Source organism: Lingula anatina, unplaced genomic scaffold (assembly GCF_051362555.1).
Source record: "Lingula anatina isolate TDL-2025a unplaced genomic scaffold, LinAna3.0 unanchor82, whole genome shotgun sequence".
Lineage (NCBI taxonomy): Eukaryota > Metazoa > Brachiopoda > Lingulata > Lingulida > Lingulidae > Lingula > Lingula anatina.
This window is the reverse complement of record NW_028257603.1, coordinates 5,698,650-5,719,055: the sequence shown is the minus strand read 5'-3', so window position 1 is coordinate 5,719,055 and position 20,406 is coordinate 5,698,650. Positions and strand designations below refer to the sequence as shown.

Genomic DNA, 20,406 nt, shown 5'->3' with positions numbered 1-20,406 from the left:
AGATAAATCTTCAGTGATCAGCGACTAAATTAATTAACATTTACACATGTCATCTTACGGGTGACGTCAAAATTGCGATTTCGGGAAAAAATCTATAAAATCTATAAAATGTAAAATTGGTTACTCAAATTTGTCGTTAACCTGAGCACCCAAGATCATTGTTTCAACACCGATTTAATGACAACATTTCGTACTCCAAATCTCAGCCAGCAATTTTTCTTAAAAGTCTTAATTAAGATTTTATCCTTGATTAAGCAAAATAATGCCCTTGTTTAATGAAAATCTGTAATTAGGGGCTTACAACTCCATAACAAAAACATTTAAACCAAAATGATAGCATGGGATTGTAGCCCATACACTTGTGGTCAACTCTGCCAATTTCCGCGATAAAATCTTGTTCAGGGATGAACTTATGCCCCATACCTTTTGCTATTTTATCTCAAAAGAGGTGTTAAACTGATGATTAAAGCTTTGAGTGGCCTATGCTTATACATTACAACAAGACATATAAACTGCGATATTTTATATTCATGAGGGTTTTTTATTGTTTTAAATAAGCACAAAGATAGATGTATTATTGAATAATTAGATAAAAGAAAAACCACATTTTTGGTATCTGGATGATAATAAAAGGTTACAATATCCTTAAACCATGACCGATGTCAAGAACAAGAGACCCAGTCCCCCTGATGTGGTGTAGCTTTCTCTCCAAGATTTTCCAACCAAATTGAATAATAAATAATTAAATAATTTAAATCTACCGGTATATAAATGAATGAACAGGAGAAACTATTAATACCAGTTACTTTTATTTAAGGGGCTTTTTTTAGTTTGAAGTGGGAAATATGAGTAGCTAATTTCAGGATATGTATTGTGGCAGACAGAGAAAATGACTTTAGGACATTGCTGAACACATATGTATACCTTTAAAGATGAATATTGACATTTCAAATGCCACCATATAGTATGAAAGATGTGCATGATCTGGCGAGAATGTTCAGATCTAAGGATAAGCTATATATAACATATCTATACAAGACCACATTTCTTAATCTTACTTCAAAATAAGTTGATAAATAAAAACAGAATATGATCTTACATATAGACCCCATTTCCAGAGATTAGATCGATCTACTTAAGATCGACCTAACTCCCTGGGGGTTCACGCTAAATAGCTGTCAGCCGGCAGACACGAAAGTTAATTACCCCCTTACTGCAGCTTGTAGTAGGCGGGACGGACATTTAAGCCGGATTACCTGACAGTAATCTAGTGAGGCTCCCCGCGGGGATAGATCGATCTAAAAGCTCTGGGAATACAGCCATAGACCCCATTCCTATACCTAGATCAACCTAGGAGGATTGACCCACCTCAGAGGGATTTCTCACTAAATTACATTTAGCATAAGTGGCTCTGATATGTGCATATACTGAAGCTGTTAGGGGGTAATTACCTATAGTTTAGCAGCTTCAGTAGGCATGCCAAACATATAAGGTGCTTAATCTGAATGCAATTTAGTGAAAATCCCCTTGGAGATGGGTCGATCCTGCTAGTTCTATCTAGGTATGAGGTGGGTCATAGTATATACTAGTACATGCCCACACTGTGAACTGGCATAGTGACTTAATAGCCTCTTGAAGAAAAATGAGATCAGTAACTATTGGCAACATGTATTGTGTCCCTGTAGACCTGGAGACTTAATTGTCTTAAGAGGAGACAAGGGTTATCTCGCCTTTACTGAAGTAGGATGTGATAATGTGAGGTACTTTAACACAGTAGAGCCTATCCATAAGACATGTGACAATCCATTTGTGGCTCGACTTCTTGCACAGAAAATTACCATCCATGCACAAGCAGTTGACACGTACTACATGGGCCTTGGACAGAAAATACATGTAACTGTATAGGCCTTACTTGTATACTTTGCACACTCTGAATTTAACTTCAGACACAAAAATACAAAAACACATGTTCAGGTTCTATCAAAGTAATAGAATTTCCATACCATATGAATTAAATACTCGATATGATGAAATACATAGCACATAATGAGTTTCACTTGTTCAAAAATCCTTTTGTGGGTGATGGTTTAGCAAAAGCTGCCTCAAATTTATTGTTATTTTTACTTAATAACACAATCTGTAGAAAACGGTAAATCTCAAAGATTTTCACAGTGACATAGACTGGGTTCCCACAGATGTAGATCGATCCATCTGGATCGACCTAACTCCCTGGGGGTTCACGCTAAATTGCTGTCAGCTTCTGGAAGCCGAGTGGCACAAAAGTTAATTACCCCTTACAGCTTCTAGTGGGCGGGACAGATAAGCCGGTCAAGATGACAGCAATCTAGTGAGACTCCCCAGGGGGATAGATCAATCTAAATATCCATGGGAATGGTCTCATAAACACCACACTGAGTTTCAGAAACAAGAAGATACAAAGCTCAACACACCCATGCTATTCCCCTTTAAAGAGTAATGGAGGAGTATTCCAACATAATTATATTTCAGCACTTTAAAACTGAGGGGGTTGAACTAATCCTGGTGGAACAAGAATACTGACATGTGGCCATAAGTGAGTTACATAGTTTCCAAAATCCACATCTGGCTAATGGTTTCTGTGGTTCTGAGCTTTCACCGTGGCTATAACTCTTCTTGATTAATTCATAGCACCCTTTTTGGCAAAAGCTCATCCAAATGCAAATTAAGCAACATTGTTAGCGCCAGCCGCCATTAATTTCTGCGTCTTGAACAGGACCCCTCTCCACATGACCAGTCATTGCCTTCCATTTTTGCTAGACTTACATTACATAACAAAACATGGACAGGGATATGCACTACTCCACACCCAGGTGTGAAAATGGCATCAACAAATGGAACGTGTGGGGAGAAACATCTTCCACCTGATCATCTTAAATTTGGCAGGGGTCTTTCATACAATTTGTAACAGGTAGAAAAACGTCTGGTGAAGAGTACTTATACTGTCCATATATCAATTAATATGTTTTTATATACTGTCTAGCAGTTATTGCTTACACCAATTCCTACAGAGAATTTAACTACTTTAACTACTTATTTATGTTAATTACTTCTTTAAAAAACCCTGTACCTCGCTTATACTTTTTCTTTAATTACTAGTATTGTATTTGTACCTATTTGATTTATGTTTTCCGAAGCCTGTCACTATACATTGTAGCAGTTTTTTTTCAAATTTTGCAACAAGCAAATGTGTGTGTTATACATGTAGTTGTAGGATAAGGAAGAATCCATTGAAGACATTTCAAAGTTTCATTATCACAATTCTACATGTTAATGAAAGTTATGGCATTATATCATACTGCAATTTTAATTTACAAAATATGAAAGAAAAATGTTTGCAGTCAATCCAGTTTCAAGTAGTTTCCAAGAAAATTTTGATGCCACAAATTTACAAGAGCACTGTAAAAAGTTTTGACAAAAAATTTTGACGAATTTTTAAAAAATCATTTGCATGGTAAAATTACTCCATGCAAATTTACAGATAATTCACATGACAGCCAAGGGAAGACCTGAAATGTTTAGTGAAAGTCCCCTCATATAACTGAAGGTTGCCAACCATTGCTATTCTTTACACTACATTAGCTTGATTATATAACCCCATTCCCTTTATGAGAAAACTGTCAATCTAGTTGATTTAATTAAATCAAGAGTCTAGGGTTTTTCCTAACTACAGCTTTATTGCATAACTGACTTTGCAAACAAAATGAGAAAGTGTGTATCTGACCGACCATAACCTGAATTGACTATATTGGCTTCCATAACTAATTTGATTGGAATAAGATAAAGTGCCATAAAGTATCTATACTTCATTTACGCCAACTGGTTCTCCAGCTAGGTCATGGATGCTTATTATAAAGTATCCAGAGAATTGAAGTAAATGATAGGAAAAGTACAGATAATCAGTAGTAGTACTTTTAACTAAAAAAGGAGAGGAATTATTCACATATTCAGTAGAACCAAAGTTTGGAAATTATGCTATACAGTAACAATAATGATAAATAAATAAATAGAATAAATAAATAGAATAATACTGACCTACACTGCAAGCACAGGTCTTTTTTTAAAAAAGATGTAAGATAGTGTAACCAAATGAATGATTCAGACAAAATATTTGCAAGCAATGTTTACCATCTCATTGTAACAAACTGTTACTGACTTTCAGAAATCCATGCATACCTGGCAATGACTGCTGTCCCACTTCCAGATGACTTAAGGTACGGATGTACCCAAATATAGCTAAAAATCGTCATTTTTGGTTTTTTATGTCTAATTATTGGTTAAATGTGTATCTAACGTTTAACAGAATAAAATTTTTACATTTTGAACAAAAAATATGTTTTTTCTGAGGATTCTGATGCTGCACACATCGGCACCAGTGGCCTGGTCTATGCCCCGCCTTCGTTGTCAAGGGCCGTTGGCATGGGTAAACTCGGTGGGCGGACCTTAGCAGCATCAGCACGTCTAGGGAAACAATAGAACAGGGATGCGCCATGCCCCCTTTGTCATAAACAGCGCTTGGCAAAGCAGTGCCTATTGTTCCGCTTAAGCTATTTTGATAGTCGCTCTTGATTGTGATCAGCGCTAAGATGAATCTTTTCCGACACATTGGATTTGCTCGAAATACGCGTTCTCCCTTGAATATTGCTTGTTGTTACACGCGCTCTTTCGATTTTCTTGTTAACTTTTTGAGATACGCAAAAAAAAAGAATAAAATTCCGTTGTTTGCTACCCGTGACAACAATCGTCATACTTTCTATCCATTTTCGACAACAGCTCGATGCAGTTGTTAGATTTTAAAAATCTTAACATGGGCGTAACTAGGCATACGCACGGATGCACTGTGCGTACAATTTTTAGGCCAACCATGGTATTATTTCATATAAATTTAGTGTATTTTTCACGGAATATAAAGAAATCCTCTGCTTATTAAAGTCACCTGTAGGAACAAATCCTCTGTATCAATTGTATAGGCACAATTATTCTGACACCCCCCTCCCCCCCGTCTTGCATACTTTTATTGAACTGAGGTAAACAATGCCTGAAACCTTGACAAGTTTTATCTTAATCGTCCATCTAACTGGAACTTCCTTTACCTCTTAATTGGAGGGTTCAGTGGCCCACAACTCTCCTGAAGCCTTGCTGGCGATATTTAGCTCAGGTAAAAATCTACCTGAGTGTTATTTTCAAAGAGCAGCTCCCACAACCCTGAGGGCACTAGATAAAATCTGGACACCAGGTTTTCTAAGGAGCTAGAGAAACAAAGGAATGATTTTTCCTGCAAAGCGTCAAAGAATTTTGAAACGGAATTGACCCAGCTTTTTTCTTCAACAATTATCGCAGAATTTTTCCTGGCTCACCCAACTTTAGACATTTCCTCTAACAAAACCTTTTTGGTTGCGTCTATTTCTTGTTGTTGATGGTTCGATCGGCGTCCTGTAACACGACCGTGTTTTCGAACCATTTTTCGCTTGGCGAATGTGGACAAGACCGCCTGCGATGCTGCTATTGTGTGCACATCCTAGAGCGCATCCCTAACACTTTCCCCGACGGCAATTGACGTGGCCACTGATTGCTTGAGTCATTAGGGCTTACTTGATTGCCTGTCAATCATTCTGGCAGTGCTAGCGGTAACCCCTTGAAGTTACTAACAGGAGGTGAGATTGATACAAAAATAAGATTTTCTGACATCCAAATGTATGCAAACAAGCTAATTTCAACCGGCAATAGAGTACCAATCTTCGCGATCGTCAGAACGATAACAGGTAAAGCTGTCAACAATTTAATTTGCTTATTTGGACAATTAACCTCCCTGAAAGGGTTTTTGCTCGTTTTCTTTGCTTTCAATATTGACGAGATAGCGTTATCTTAGCAAGCTATAACTGTCTACCTGTACACCTGAGGGAGACCAAATTCGCCATGCTAATTATGAAAAGTATGCATTAAAAGTGCTTTTTAAGAAATTTTGATTGATCCTCTCTTTTCTCATTTATAGACTTTGAAAGTGAAAATTCCCTAATATTTTGATGTAATTTCACGTTTTTATAGATAAAATCAACAATAAGTGTCTGAGGAAAAATCCCTGACTCCATGCTGCAGTACTTTGTTCAAGTGTTATAATGCCATCAAAAGCAAGTTTATAGCTGTCCAGGTGCCTGAGAAAATCAGGTGTAGAAAAATGGTGTTTTTGTCCCCAAAATCCCAATATTACGTCACACGATGAAGTTAGAGCTGTGTTCCAAGCATAATTAGATATCTTGAAGATACATTAAATGAATGTGACAGGAATAAAAAAGCCAAGACCCTTATTTTAAGAGAAAATCTCAAACCTACATCCCCACCTTAACTGACCATTTTGGAAACCTCAATCTTTCCCGCAGATTCACCCAATGTTGAAGACAATGAGGCATGGGGAGACAAATGATCTGGAATGAATCAAATATACCCAGACTGTGGTTGATGGTTTGTTATAAAGCAATAATTAGATGTGTAGGAAATAATTAAGATAAGTTTTTTGATACATGTAACAGTAAAACTCTACTAAAATGTCTTCTTTCAATCTTTCTTATATCTCAACCATGTGCCTCTTTCATTTAAGGGGAACACTTAATTGATACAGCTGACTTCACTGAACGACTCACTGTGAGAAGTCCCAACATGGAAGAATGCTACAAGGGGAGGCGGGGGGGTGGGGGGGGGGGGGGGTATTCCCTTTCACAATTTCTCCAAAAGATCGATTCCTTCCATTTACACATGTAGCCAAAGACTGAGCATATGCAAACATGAGGAGGATAAAAGACAAACTTGATGATCAGATAATAAATAATTTAACTTACAACAATTTTAAGCTAGAACCATTTGCTCTGACTCACATAATTCCATTAGGGACACCAACTTTAACCATTACATAATGTTAAGCTATATGTAAATCCCATGCTTCAGGCACTTGCTGGAAGTTCAATAATTAATTGAATAAGCGTGCGTTTTTTCTTTTTTTAATTTCATGTTTATTAATACTGTGAACCATCTGATCCCAAAATTCAAGCAGGATGAATCATGTAATCTGGAGGAGAGTGGGTTCAGAAATAACAGCAGACTAGTGTTGAAATTTAATAAAAAGCCGATGGCATTAATCCAAGTGTATTTTTATTTTTTGACTATTTTTTAAAATTCTGTCAAATTGCAGTCAATGCACAACACTACCATGGTTTGAGTGTCACTTTCATTTTGTTGTCTAACATGAGGCATCATGTTGTACCATCAACCAATTTTGGATGATGCCCCAGACATTTCCAGTTGATCAATTGGAGTTTTCCTGTAAAAGGCAACAAGACAAAAAGAATGATTTTCTGCATGAAATTGTGACATAACACACAGAATGTCATCATGTGACACTGGTGACCACTCTTAATCTGTTCACCTGAAGAAGGCTTTGATGCGAGAAGGTGAAAATGTTGTGCTCTCCATTTCAACGTAAGATCCAGTACTGGATTTAATTTCTCATTATCTCTAATAAAATGTTAGTAATCACTAGATCATGCCTAACTTTAAACTTGACCTGCAATTTAGGCCCACAAGGAACTCTGGCAGGATACAACAGATTATGCTTCTTTTCAAAGTTGACATGCAATCAGAAAAAATGAGTAATTCCTGTGAGTTTAAAGCAAAATGGCAACATTAATTGCACACAAGAAATCTATATCCAGCTCTGGTTTCTCGGACAGACAAATGTATAGACACCATTGTGTTTTATGTCTCCTCACTACTGTGGCTCCATAAAATGAGAATTAAGAGGCTAATAAGCAAAATAAAGAGGATTCCCTTCTAAAAGTTAACAGCCCCCTTCCAATCATTAATCAATATTGAAATTAGCTAGGAACATAAAATGGGGTAGTTAACCCAATGATTATCAATCTCCAATAGTCATACTGTAAGTGCGACCCATTGTAATAACTGATAGCTTACAGCTTAAAGAAAATATGTAAACAAAATCAATTGTGACCAAAACAAAAGGGACTGCAAATAAAGTCTGTCCTACAGTCGTGTGTAACTTTTATATTAAATGCAGCCTCTCTGCCACTTGGCTTCCAGTCTACATGAAAGGTGTATCTGAGGTATATAAGAGATACTGCACGCTTGTGTCTGCGGATACAATTGCTTTGTCAGAGCATCCAAGCTGATCAGTGTTCAACAGAAATACTGTTAACTTAGAACATATGACTTGGGACTATAAGTCGATAATATATTAATTAAAATTCTGACCATAGATACAAGTCAGAGATGGCCTTCATGACTGGGAAACCATCAGAAGACACACACTGACTCAAGAGATTGTGCTTTTAATGAATTGCAACAAAGGTAGGTAGTTTTTTTATGTCTGTTAACTGATTGATCAGCTATTCTGTAAACTTTGGTTGGGAATCAAACATATGGGAAAATTACTGAATTTGTCTACTAAATAGCTTCCATGCAAATTTCTGTGTTGGGTTACTAGATTGATAAAACACATCTGTCTAAATGATAGAACTCCTCAACTTAGAATTCACACATTCACAAGGAACATTATGTTAGACTTCAAACTGTGCAAAAATAAATATAGAATAAATTCAAAACCATGCAGTTTTATTTTGTGGACCAAAAAAGACAAATCCTGGAACACCTGGCACTGCAGCAGTAGACGTGTATCAAATCTGTTCAGAAAACACTGAATCAATTTATAGCATGTTAACAACAATTTTACATGTAGCCCAGGACTAAACAGCTTGTAGCTATATGTACTGGTAGCTAGCTTTTAAATGACTGCAAAAAATCTGCATAGCATGAAGGCAACCTATTTGAAATACACTGAACGCCTCATTGTGTAGATCAAATGGCACTTTATTCAGTAGTGTATTATACAACAGACAAATGCCAGCATAATATTTTTTTTTGTTTTATACAATGTGTAGACACATCAATATACACTGAAAACTTATATATAACAAGGTTCAATGTTCAATTTATAATCATTTAATATTTTGTTGTGCTACCAGTTTCCTAGATACCTGTTTTTACCTTAAACTGCTTTAAATTAAGACATCCTTAGTATTCTTAATATAAAATGCATAAGCTGGCAGCACCTTGAACAGTTTCTGAAAAAAAAGAAACACATTTAAAACAACAAGTATTGTACTTTCATGCATAGTAATTTATCTGGGGGTATTTGGGCACTTATGGAAAATGCTAAAATATGCATTAAGAATTCAACGGAGGAATTAAGTTTGGTCTTTGAAATCCCTTCAACAGTGGGAGAGATGAAGCAATTTGACTGCTTATAAGTGGTTCTGAAATATTACAGTCAATAAATGCAGCATGGGGTCTATTGGCAAGGTCTGTTCCAACCCTTTTTTCATACACAGGCATGCACACAGATTTCGTCACTTCATCGCATTCCCCTAGGTATTCATCCCGCCAACCCCAGGAATTTTAGGGTCTTGTTACTGTAACTGTAATTGTTGTTCCTTATAAACTGTAAAGCATACTTGATAATACTAATACTTGTCATATCATTCACCCTATGGTTGGCCATACTAAGTCAGCAGATCAGTTACGGGTAGTACTCAGATCATCTATTCTGAATGGGGCCTATAAAGCTACCTGGGTCTTTACTCTAGTTTTTTGGATAGGCCCTAGGTGTTAACTATTGATACTCACTTCATATAACTACATAATAAATCTGTATTTAGGATGCATGGCTATTTAAAATTATGGATGGAAAAGTAATTTGTAGAAAAATTAGAATCACCTCCCAGGAACAGCTCTAGGATATTTGTGCTCTTTTCACATTTTGATAAAGGTATAAAAAAATACAGTAACTGCATTTCTCTCATGGGTTAGATGCTTTCAATGTCATCAGCGAATTTTTTACCATTAATATCTTTGCGAAAACGGGCTGATGTGAATCAATAACTGTCAAAGAATAAAACTAATTTGGAAACACCAGAACAAGAAGCAGTCCATAAGAAACATAAATAGCATCAGTTTCTCAGTCCTACTCACTATCTTATCAGAGCGGAAACAAGTGCTTACAACATGATAGAATGACAATTAACCAAATAAAATTTCAGTAGCATCTAATGAATTAAGAATCAAGACAGTCATGTGTGACAATGGCAGAAATAAAGTAGTAACAAACAAACCCTAAAAACAACTTCAGTCAATGAGAGTGCAAAGCAATGCAGCAAGCAGCACAACAATGAGCAAGAATAAAAGCTGGATTGCCTAATAAAAGATGACAAAAATAGAATCGAATGATTACTGCAGGCCGATTTGCTGGCAGTATGATTACGAAAAAAGCTACACATCAGGGAGTGAAATATACAGACATTACAAGAAACCTAAGAAATCCAAAGGAAAGAACAAATGACGTCTATAGGCAAGTTGGATGACGGAGGAGTTTTTAAATTCTCAGAAATCTTCATCTCAACATCAGATAAATTTCAACTGAAAAGGACATGTAGTTTATCAGTTATGAGATGATGGACACAGACATGCCTCCAAATACCACAAATTTACAAATGCCATTTCAGAAAATCATCAAATTATCCCAGAACATCTTCTCCCGGTCTCTACAATTTCCTTTCTCACATTCTCCTGTGGTTTTCTGAACAAATATCAGAAAGATAATTTCAGTTGTTATCAAATGATGAATGAAAATAAGAGAGAGAGAGAGATTCTACTGAACTGTCTTAAAAAGTACACGTATATTGCTGATTAGAGACTTATATTAAGATGACATGCTACATTGTTTAAAAAATTCCATCAAGTACAGTGTATATGAAGATACAGTGAAATATAAATACACAAAAGGTTAAAAATCACTCGATTGAGCCAAATTTTAAAACTCCCCTTTTCACCAAATAAAGCCTCTCCATGACTTCAAAGTAAATCAAAAATACTTCTTGGCAGTTAAATATTTAAATATTTAAAATATGTATCTTAAAACTTCTTTAAAAAATGATTATGCTGATTTTCAAACTTGATCTAGTTTTTTACCATTTAGCTATATTTACTGGTAGCTTCTAAGCTTGCATACTAATTGGAAGTAAAAAAAATGAAAGTCAATCAAAATGTAAAAAAAAAATCAAATAAGTTAATTTCATAATCTGATCATGATTTTCAAAATAAGCCTTTATTTTCTTTTCCACAAACAAACGCAATTCTGAAATTTGAAATAAAAAAAAATAGTCTAGCAGTCATAAAATAAAGAACAGACGTGTCACACAGCAACAGTAGTCACACAAGCAGACAAAGTGATCAAAACATATACTGATATTTACAACAGTGTCTATATTCAATAATACAATAAATTCTATATAACCAAGTTCCTTAATGATGCCCTCCTTTGTAGGTCTTCCAATAAATCTTGAAATCAATATCATGACAAAAGACCTGAGCTCTGGAGAGCTGGCCATGAAGGCAACATGGGGTATGTTCCACTAAACACAAGAAAGTAGGCCTCATTAAGCGCTAACAAGTCCTTAGACACCTGTCTTACAATGACCTTTCTTGATCTACATCCATTTAGTCTTAACCAAGCAGATACTAATGTCAGACCACCGAGCCGTTGACATCCAGCTGATTTTTTAGGCTAAACTAGCTGTTCTAACATCATTTTCATTTTTATGGCAGCAGCCCATTTCTTATGGTATATTAAATACCTTACAGCTGAATTAATTATCTAAAAATGGAAATCAGGCCATCATTTTGTCAGAAATACCATACCCTTTCTACATTGTCATCATCAGGAGAGTGTAAAACCTGCCATTCTTAATTATGTAAATGTTTTTAGGTGGATCTTTCAAGATTTGAATTAGTGTCAGGGATAGGAATAAAAATCATGCAGATAATACCTAACTTGTACATCAATTGTTCTACATTGTCACTTTTTATAAAAAAGCTGCTTGCTTTCTATGAACACTGTTGACAATGCTGACAGAACCAACCCAGAATTTCTAATATCAAATTAAAATAAATATATTATGATAATAAAATGAAACTAGAGGATCAGAGAGGCGATACCGCCTCCAAATATTGTACCACCAGCTGGAGGAAACGCATTCGTATAGACCCCCACATACACAAAATAAGGGACACAGCCACCAGTTTTGTGCTTGACAAGCTGTAAAAATGCAATCAACAAGAATTTTTAAACTATTGCAAAAAATATATATGGTACAATCAAATTTAAGTTCTTCGTAAGGTAGGTCAAGGGTCAATTTCAAGGTCACAGTAAATTGCCAGTATATGACTTCCTATTCAAGTTCAAGAGTAACTATGGACCTATCTCTGTCAAGTTTGAAGTTAAAAGAGAAAGAAATTAGCAGAGTTCAGTTCATGATAAAAAGTAGGTCAAAGGTCAATTTCAAGGTCACACTTAGATTGCCAGTATAGGACTTCCTATTCAACTTCAATAGTAACTATGGACCTATCTCAGCCAGTTTTGGAGATAAAAGGGAAGCAAAATTTGCAAAATTCAGTTCATGGTGAAAACGTAGGTCAAAGGTCAATTTTAAGGTCACATTTAGATTGCCAGTATATGACTTTCAATTCAAGTTCAATAGTAACTACGGACCTATCTCAGCCAGTTTTGGAGATAAAAGGAAAACAAAATTTGCAAAATTCAGTTCATGGTGTAAAGTAGGTCAAAGGTGAATTTTAATGTCACATTTATAATGCCAGTATATGACTTCCTATTCAAGTTCAATAGTAACTACGGACCTATCTCAGCCAGTTTTGGAGATAAAAGGGAAGAAAAGTTTGCAAAGTTCAGTTCATGGTGAAAAGTAGGTCAAAGGTCAATTTCAAGGTCACATTTAGATTGCCAGTATATGACTTCCTATTCAAGTTCAATAGTAACTATGGACCTATCTCTGCCAGTTTTGGAGATAAAAGGGAAGCAAAATTTGCAAAGTTCAGTTTATGGTGAAAAGTAGGTCAAAGGTCAATTTTAAGGTCACATTTAGATTGCCAGTATATGACTTCCTATTCAAGTTCAATAGTAACTACGGACCTATCTCAGCCAGTTTTGGAGATAAAAGGAAAGCAAAATTTGCAAAATTCAGTTCATGGTGTAAAGTAGGTCAAAGGTCAATTTTAAGGTCACATTTAGATTGCCAGTATATGACTTCCTATTCAAGTTCAATAGTAACTATGGACCTATCTCTGCCAGTTTTGGAGATAAAAGGGAAGCAAAATTTGCAAAGTTCAGTTTATGGTGTAAAGTAGGTCAAAGGTCAATTTTAAGGTCACATTTAGATTGCCAGTATATGACTTCCTATTCAAGTTCAATAGTAACTACGGACCTATCTCAGCCAGTTTTGGAGATAAAAGGAAAGCAAAATTTGCAAAATTCAGTTCATGGTGTAAAGTAGGTCAAAGGTCAATTATAAGGTCACATTTAGATTGCCAGTATATGACTTCCTATTCAACTTCAATAGTAACTACGGACCTATCTCTGCCAGTTTTGGAGATAAAAGGGAAGCAAAATTTGCAAAGTTCAGTTTATGGTGAAAAGTAGGTCAAAGGTCAATTTTAAGGTCACATTTAGATTGCCAGTATATGACTTCCTATTCAAGTTCAATAGTAACTACGGACCTATCTCAGCCAGTTTTGGAGATAAAAGGAAAGCAAAATTTGCAAAATTCAGTTCATGGTGTAAAGTAGGTCAAAGGTCAATTTTAAGGTCACATTTAGATTGCCAGTATATGACTTCCTATTCAAGTTCAATAGTAACTATGGACCTATCTCTGCCAGTTTTGGAGATAAAAGGGAAGAAAAATTTGCAAAGTTCAGTTCATGGTGAAAAGTAGGTCAAAGGTCAATTTCAAGGTCATAGTAAGATTGCCAGTATATGACTTCCTATTCAACTTCAATAGTAACTATGGACCTATCTCTGCCAGTTTTGGAGATATAAGGGACTAGATGTTATAATTTTGGAGTTACCATAATGTGCCTTAAATTTCGTACAGAAAAAATTAATTAAAATAAAGAAAATGTCATTTTGGTCAAAATTCTTGAAATAGGAGGTGCTCTGAAAGTTTCAGAAGTTCAAATTTGATGAAATAATGTCATTTTTGAACACAAGTTGTCTGCTTTGCCAAGCCTTATGTTTTATTTTTCCAGAGTTCAAAATTTATTATCCATTACCGTACTGCACATTTTGCTTTTACCACCAATATGTACTTTTTGATACAGCGTAACTCGAAAACCGTATGGAATACAAAAAAACCGAGACCAAATTCAGTGTTGGGCTTTACATGCTCTACAAAATGCAAAAAAGAATGGGTCTCTAGCATTAACGGTTCCTGAATTAGAGACAGTTTTCAGTTTTGGTATCTTATGGCCGCTACTCCCGTGAAAATGCACCGATTGACCCCAAATTCATGGAGATGAAAGATGACCTGAAGGGTAACACTTTCCAATAATATTATTGGTTAAGTCTGTGTGGTGTCTGAATAACAGGGCAAAAAAAATTTTTTTCGTAAAAAATTTCATTTTTTTGAAAATTTTGGCCCATTTAACCTTGAAGTAGAGGTCAAAGGTCAAATCCAAGGGTATATTTGAAATCTACACATATGACTTTTGGAAAGCCGTCTATAGAAATTTTTCCCATAACTCCTTCCGTAGGGTAGATAATTAGCATTTAATTTTGCCATTTTTAGACAAGGGTGCATTGCAATGAGTGCCACACCCAGACCCCAATACCGACAAAGCCCAAATTTTACGTGGAACGAGTTGAGATTATAGGTGACCTATATCCATGAGATGGGTACGGGGGCCCTTACCGTCTAGGAGGAGAAGCGGTAACGGTAGCCGTCCGGCGGAGCCAGCAGAGCCGGCGGAGCCAACGGAGCCGGCGGAACGATCCGGACGGGACCGAAACCATGTGTACCGCCAGCGCTAACGCTGGTGGTACAATAAAAAAAGTCCTTTGTCCCATAAAACATATTTGTTGACTAGACTCCACATATGAGGATAACATCTACATCAAACAAAGACTATTCTTCTCCATCACAATTATGAGACTGACATACTGTCAGAATCAATTTACTCACACATGTATGTGTGTGCGCGCACATATACACACACATATATATACATGCACACACACGGTACAGAAAAGTGATAGCAACTTGTCTGAGAGGCCAAATGAAGACACCAGATTCTGAGCAACCTTCTCAAATCTTGCAAAGGTGCAGATGGAAACACTGCATGTTCACCACATTGATCTGAAAATGAGACACTCTCAGTTCCTGATTCTGACATTTTCATTGTATTTTCTTCATTGTACATTCATTGTATTTTCTTTTTTGGAACTGGAGTTTCTTCAATCGAATTTTGTTTCAATTTTACCTTTTAACAAATGTCTGACATACAATACAAATTAAGTTAAACATTCCCATGGTACAACAGGCCAATGTTAAAGGTACCTTACTTAAATGTGCCACAGATTAAAATGTCCTAGAGTCACATTTTCCATCTTTCCCAATTCAGACATTAAAAATGATAAATATATATCAGAAATTTGAATAGTGATGGAGCTCTGAAAAGTAATTAAAAATTATTATGATAAATAAAATCCAAAAGTTTTAGATGTGAAAATATAATGTACCAGGTATATACCTGCATTAAAAGGTAATAAGAATTAATTTTTTTTTAATTTAAAACTGGAAATGGCTAGAGAGCAAACACTTTTTAAAAACCTCTTATTTCCTTTAAAAGTTAAAAGTCTCTTGTGACTTGGCAAAAATCTCTCTCTAGTCTCGCGCCATAGGGACCATTCCCAGCCCCTATTGTACTAACTTTGGATCAATCTATCTCTAAGGGGATTCTCACTAAATTGCAATTAACTTAAGCAGCTTGGATGTCTGACATGGCTACTGTAGCTGCTAGGGGGTAATTGATTATCATTTTGCAGCTTCAGTAGGCATGCCAGATATCTAAGCCGCTTAAGCTGAAAGCAATTTAGCGAGGGTCCCCTTGGAGATGGATCGATCCTATTAGGTCGATCTAGGGATGGGAACCCAGCCATAGACACTCTCAACAGATGGTAGTTCATGGCCAATTATCTTAATGGACATCTTAAAAATTCTACTCAGTTTCCCCAATGGCACCACCAAACCATGTAATTACAGCAAATGTTAAAATGCTCTCTACAGTAACTCTGTAAAAGTTGATTAAAATACTTGGTGTGCTACTAAAACTCTTAAGCTTCCTTAAAAAATAAGCTTTCTGCCTTTTTAGCTATTTTTTCAGAATTTGTGTGCCAAGTTAAATTGCTATTCATGTAGAGCCTTTAAAAACTTAAACTTATCAACCCTTTGTACCTCGATCAGTATCCTTAATAAAATTTGGTGACTTGATATTTTTGTTCTTTTTTAAGTCTTTCACTAACATTCTTGTTTTGCCAGCATTTAAAACCAAGACATTTGCATCACCCAGTCAATTATCTCTTTATACAGGTAGTTATATACTCTCATCATTCTCGCTTACAAGACCAACTGACATTGTATTGTCCACATATTTCATTAAAAATGAACCTTGAACATTTGTTACAAAATCATGGGTAAAAATTGAGAAGAGGCAGAGAGATAACACACAGCTCCGTGGGCATCCGGTTTTCAAAATTTTTACATTTGGATGTTTTTGAACCTACTCTGACAGCTTGTCTTCTTATGATAAGGTCACCAGGAAAAATTAAAATCCAGTTGTAAATGAACAATGGGAGATTAAGGGCACATTCCCATAGATTTTTGATCGATCTATCCCCGCAGGGAGTCTCACTCAGATAATCCGGCTTAAATGTCTGTCCCGCCTACTAAAAGCTGTAAGGGTGTAATTAACTTCTGTGCGCAGTCGGCTGACTGCAAATTAGCGAGAACCCCCAGGGAATTAGGTCGATCTAGTAAGATCGATCTAAATCTCTGGGAATGCCCTCTAAGGTTATTCAGAGCTTAAAATATAATCTAAAGGAGCAATTGTGTTTGAAGGCAGAAGTAAAGTCAATTAATAAAATACATGTACATGTATGTGATAGCAGTTTTTTCTTGTCCAAGTGTCCTAAGATCTTATGCAAACACATGTTGACAGCATCCTCCATGCTACAATTTAGGGATCAAGATCTTTTGGCACTAATGATTTAATGTATGGTAAAACAAGCTTCTTCAACACTCGACACAGGCATAAGAGCCACCCTTAAAGGATAGAGCAGAGTTCAGTTTTGGCACAGGTATGATTGCTGCAGTCAAGTGAAAACCACTTCCTTGGCAGAGATAAAAATTCAGAAATCAATCTGCACTCAATCTATGTGTACCTACAAAACCATAAAATGGTTCAAGATAATATCTCAAATGGTCAGCAAATCATACCTGAAGCCAGTTTCTTCCAAACTTTCAAAAATGAGAAATTATATCCATTAAACCTTCTGGACATGATATATAGTCTATAAGCAGTGAGTGACATTTTGGTGAACTCCCAACTGAGCCTGTTTAGATCTGTTCTCTCACCTGTACATGTAGCTACCTGTATGTCATATCAGGGTTGCTGGTAGTGATTTACCAGCTGCAAACAAACTTTTTCTGTGTTATTAACACAGATAAATATGCAATCACCTATATATATATTTTCACTACATACTTTTGATGAATTTATTTGATAAAACATCTTTTTAAGCAATGGCATAGATTTCTTTACATCAGTTGAAGGATAATTGTTAAAACAAAGTACAACAAAACATAATTACAATTTTAGGTGAAAACCATTAATTCATTCTCCCTCCTTAAACAATGAGTGGCATAAGCAGCGTTTGTGCCAAGGTACCATAACACAGACCACTTGAAGATTTCAAAACAAGTTGGGAACATACAAGAAAGCCTGGAGACAATTAGTAAATAAAGATCATTTTACTGAATGTTACCTTATATGGCATTTTTGTACAAGTGGGCTGTAGGCTTTTCTTCCCACTGTGCAGCCATTACCAAAAGGTTCCTCTGGAATGTCATACTGTCAGTCATCTGGCAGCTACCTGCAGAGTAAGGTAAACTGGCCACACAGGTGGTAACACAGCCTCATATCTTCTTATATCTACATGAAACATATCTTCTTATATCTACATGAAACATATCTTCTTATATCTACATGAAACATATCTTCTTATATCTACATGAAACATATGTACTTATATCTGCATGAATCACATGTACTTATATCTGATAAAATATCCCCATCCAATTACTATATACTGAGACACAACAGAAAAAATGAACTAAAAAAAAATCAACTTAAATGTTATAGAGAACACATTTTTTGCAAATTGACATTTAGCTCATACTTCTTTTATTACAAACTGAACAATGTTTCTGTGAACATTATGGCCAAGGCAAACAAAAGCTAAATAATAGGTTAATTTACAGTGAAACAACAGACAAACAGTTACTGCTATAAATCATGATTATATATCACCCCAACCAATACAACATCTTTAATGATATAAAAAGTCACATAAAAACTAAGAGCTAATTCTTCATGTTGGTGCTATCCTGCCCTTTTATTTGCTAAGGTCGGCTCTCCAAGAAAGTGCTTTCTTGTATTAGTTTATTCATAGAGTGTAGTTTATTGGCAAAGAGAATCAAAATTTTCCAGAGGAGAGTGCTTATGATAAACTGTCAGATAGCCCCTAAATTACTGAGGAGGGATCTGTCAAAAGCAGTTCTCTCTCAAGTAGAAATACATCTATGAGTTTGGGTGACTAAGACATTTTTACTCTCTAAGGTACTTGCAATGCACAGAGCAGTGTTCTTTACTTAGAATGAATTTGCAGACACTTCTCTTGAAAAACAAGCTCTGGAATCTTTTAAAATACATCTAAACAGGGTATCATGATACCCCAGAAACCCCCAAAATGGAGTGAATTCTGTGCTTCCTCTTCCTTGTGTCCTCCATTTGAACAGTGACTATGCTACACACTTGTGCGTGAGCCATGCAAAGTCATTAAACCAAAGTCTCTTTTTGAATTTCATTATTTATAAATAATGATTTAAAGAAATTGGCATGTTCAGCAAAGATGTGTATTTCATGTTTCAATGAATTTTGATAATTTGGTAACAGAATGTTTTTTTTTTTCATTACTAGTATTGGTCTAACTGAAACGTACTGCATAAGAATGAAATACTCTTATTACCTTTAAAAGTAAATGCAAAATATTATGTTTCTGTTGTAAAAGATCTTGCCATAATAAGAATATAAACCACATTATAAGAGAGTATCTTCAGTCAAGCAGTCTTTAATGCTCAGGCCTAGGATTAAGTAGCAAACTCTTCAGTTTCTGCAGGAGAAAACACTTTCTCTTTCACATTAACACAGCAATAAAATACATTTTACAGAGTATCATTTCCCAGTTTATCATTAACAGAGGATCCAATTCTGAGGTTTCAACAAAACTGATTCTAAAAGCTCATTAATTAAGGGACCCACATATAGACAGTTTTAAATGAATTAATCACTTCCCAATTCTCATTAAATAACAGAGGGAATAATTCCAATTTGACAGTTTACGAAGAATAATTTCCTAATAACACTTTACCATCAATGAAGTATAAAATCTACTAATGTTTTTATTAACATTTCTTTTCCAGGCGATATACAAAATCTAGTATGTGTTTGTGCACTGTAGACTTGCTATAGTATCAGGCCTTCCCAACTACCAGACTCGGCACCTACGGGTCCAGTATAAACCGGTTTATCAGACCACACTGCCCGTTTACAAGGTGTGTGTCAGATCGCATTACAGAGTATCAGCCACAACACCGATTTTGCCTGGTGCGCGATGTGATAGCAATGATCCTAAGCGGGGTTGGAAAGTAGTGCATCTCATCTAGATTCATGCGCTGCTGCAATTTTCTCTGTTTATGCTAAAATCTGACAGTACAGCAATTTTTAACATAAAATTTAGGTTCGGACATAGCCAATGATGTTTTGTAAATAAGAACTTGCAAACTTATATATTAATTTAGAAAAGGAGACCTAATTTTGATAGCGGAAGCATATTCTGTCGGGGGTTAAATATTTTCATGACTACCGGGATGGACGAGATTGAGGGCAGGGGTAATCCTAGAGAGGGGTGAGAAACGTCCATTGTTCTCGTCAGCGAGGCTGTCCTTTTTCAGGGTTTGTACGCACGGACAGAAAACTTAAGTATTGTGGGAACGTTACTAATGAAGCCACTGGTAGTACTAGTAGATATCAGCCTGTAGTCTTCAACAAGCGCCTCGATGACGAGTGAACAGTTGTCAAAAACAAAAGACCCAGGTGTGGAAGTTCAACTACTGTTCATGC

At 35.9% G+C, this 20,406-nt stretch overlaps 1 protein-coding gene and 1 long non-coding RNA gene across 2 annotated transcripts in view; one reads left to right on the top strand and one right to left on the bottom strand.

Annotated features, from left to right (window-relative positions):
* Window positions 1-4,211: 4,211 nt before the first annotated feature.
* LOC147759288 (uncharacterized) lies at window positions 4,212-9,166 on the bottom strand. Its single transcript, XR_015331630.1, has 3 exons — window positions 9,088-9,166; window positions 6,375-6,458; window positions 4,212-4,244 (listed from the first exon to the last, which is right to left on the bottom strand). It is a non-coding gene; the product is annotated as an uncharacterized LOC147759288 (long non-coding RNA).
* LOC106152814 (melatonin receptor type 1B-B-like) overlaps window positions 8,122-20,406 on the top strand; it is a 46,172-nt gene continuing 33,887 nt past the window's right edge. The window contains exon 1 of the mRNA XM_013526554.2: window positions 8,122-8,391. The gene's annotated coding sequence lies outside the window, so the exon portion shown is untranslated. The remainder of the gene's footprint in view (window positions 8,392-20,406) is intronic.